Source organism: Dioscorea cayenensis, chromosome 13, assembly GCF_009730915.1.
Source record: "Dioscorea cayenensis subsp. rotundata cultivar TDr96_F1 chromosome 13, TDr96_F1_v2_PseudoChromosome.rev07_lg8_w22 25.fasta, whole genome shotgun sequence".
Lineage (NCBI taxonomy): Eukaryota > Viridiplantae > Streptophyta > Magnoliopsida > Dioscoreales > Dioscoreaceae > Dioscorea > Dioscorea cayenensis.
In genome coordinates, this window is record NC_052483.1 from 8,186,676 (window position 1) to 8,189,033 (window position 2,358).

The window sequence follows — 2,358 nt, forward strand, 5'->3', positions numbered from 1 at the left end:
GCACCTTTTTCAAGATCCCCGGGGTAGATGGTACTTCTTCCGTCGATCCAAGCATCATTACTTCTTCATTGCCCTCCTCTTAGTCAAACAAACCTTCATATGGATCCGGATTGAACATTTCCTGCATGTATTTATCAACAATCTCATCAGTAGTGTCTAGAAAGTATAACATATCATCGAAATCAAGAGAATACCGCATGTCTTCAGCAAGGTGGTATGTGAGCTTGTCATCTCCAACTCTCAATGTGAGCTCTCCGCCGTCCATGTCAATCAGTGCTTTGGAAGTCCACAAGAACGGTCTCCCAAGTATCAAAGGTACATCCACATCCTCATCGACATCTAGCACTACAATGTCAGCCGGAAAAATGTACTTGTCCACCTTGACAAGCACGTCTTCAATGATGCCTCTCGAATGTCGCACTGTTCGGTCCACTAGTTGCAAAGTCATCCGAGTAGGCCTAGGCTTGCCCAAACCTAGCTTTTGAAAGAAAGTGTATGGCATGACGTTGATACTGGCCCCTGAGTCCGCCAATGCCATTTCTTCACCTAGATTGCCAATATTACACGGAATGATGAAGCTTCCCAGGTCTTTCTTTTTGTTCGGCATGTTCTTTTGCAACACTGCTGAGCATGAAGCATCTAAAATCACTGAAGCACTTTCCTCCAACTTTCTCTTGTTAGTCAACAAGTCTTTCAAGAACTTCGCATACTTAGGCATTTGGGTCAATGCCTCAATAAAAGGAATATTGATGTGGAGTTGCTTGAAAAAACTCAAGAACTTCTTGTATTGTTCATCCCCTTGGTTATTTTTCAACCTAGAGGGATAAGGGATTCTTGGCTTGAAAGGTGGGGGTGCCACCTCTTTCTCTTTGCTTGTTCCCTCTTCCACCTCTATAACCTCGGGTGTGTGTTCTTTTGGCTTCTCACTCAGAAGTCTACCTTCAACCTCACGACCACTTCTCAAAGTGATCGCCTTCACGTGCTCTCTAGGATTGGTCTCTGTATTGCTCGACAAGCTTCCATGTGGCCTTTCAGAGAGAGACTTCGCAATTTGCCCCACCTGATTTTCAAGGTTATGCAAAGAGGCGGTGTGGTTGCGAATGGTAGACTCGACTGATTCAAACCTTATATTTGCAGATTATATAAATCTAGTCAAGTGCTTCTCTAGGTCAGTCATTCGGGTTTCCAAACCTGAGACTCTGTTCTCCACCTGAGGGGCTTGTTGTTGTTGGAAACCCGGTGGCCCTATGGCCTTTTGTGGACCTTGATTAGTCCATGAGAAATTGGGATGATTCTTCTAACCCGGATTGTAGGTATTGCTATATGGGTTTCCTTGAGGTCTCATGCCATTACCTACAAAATCAATGTTCTCCACCGAAGAACCATCACCAATAGAGATTGGGCAATCGGAAGGAGCATGTCCTCCACCACACCCGTTGCAATTAGTCATGGCCGCCACTCTATTTGAAGTTAGAAGATCTAACTTCTTACTCAAACTCTCCACTTGAGCCGCCAATGAAGTTACCGTATCTATCTCATGGAGACCGGTCACTTTCTTCTTCTCCCTAGAATTCCATTCGTAGCTGTTTAACCCCATTTCTTCAATCAACTGACGGGCCTCATCGGGGGTCTTGCTACCTAAGGTACCTCCTGCTGCTGCATCCAAGAGTTGCCTTATACTCAGGTTCAAACCATTGTAAAAGGTTTGAAAAATCATCCACTCTGGGAATCCGTGTTGCGGGCACTTCCTCAGGAGCTCCTTGAACCTTTCCCATGTCTCTAATAGAGACTCCAATTCCAACTGAACAAAGGATGGTATCTCGTTCCTAGGCTTTACATATTTTCTGGGAGGAAAATAACGGGCTAGAAAAGCTTCTACCATCTCCTCCCACGTGGTAATTGACGCTCTAAGTAACAAGTGTAGCCACTGCTTCGCTCTCCCCTTTAGGGAAAATGGGAAGGTTCTCAACTTGATACCATCATCCGTTACTCCGTTTATCTTCAGCATATCACACACCTCGAGAAAACTCTCTATATGACTTTTTGGATCCTCATCGGCCAAACCGTTGAATTGTGCGGATTGCTGCAACGTGTGGATGAATGCCGGCTTCAACTCAATGTTCTGAGCTGTAATCGGGGGACGCACAATACTCGATTGTGTCCCCAATACTGAAGGTCTGGCATAATCGGATAATGTTCGTTGTTGCTCATTCTGTTCTGCCATGTTTTCAGATTCTTCCGCTTCCAAATCAACTAGATTAGACTGTTCTTGCACAGGCTCTTTCCCTTTTCTTCTAAGTGTACGTTCAAGCTTGGGATCCCCTTCAATCAATATTGAGGGATTCCTTCGAGTCATAA

General features: G+C 44.9%; 1 non-coding gene across 1 annotated transcript; it reads left to right on the forward strand.

Moving 5' to 3' along the window:
• Positions 1–1,727: 1,727 nt before the first annotated feature.
• LOC120275021 lies at positions 1,728–1,834 on the forward strand. Its single transcript, XR_005541048.1, has one exon. It is a non-coding gene; the product is annotated as a small nucleolar RNA R71 (small nucleolar RNA).
• Positions 1,835–2,358: the final 524 nt, after the last annotated feature.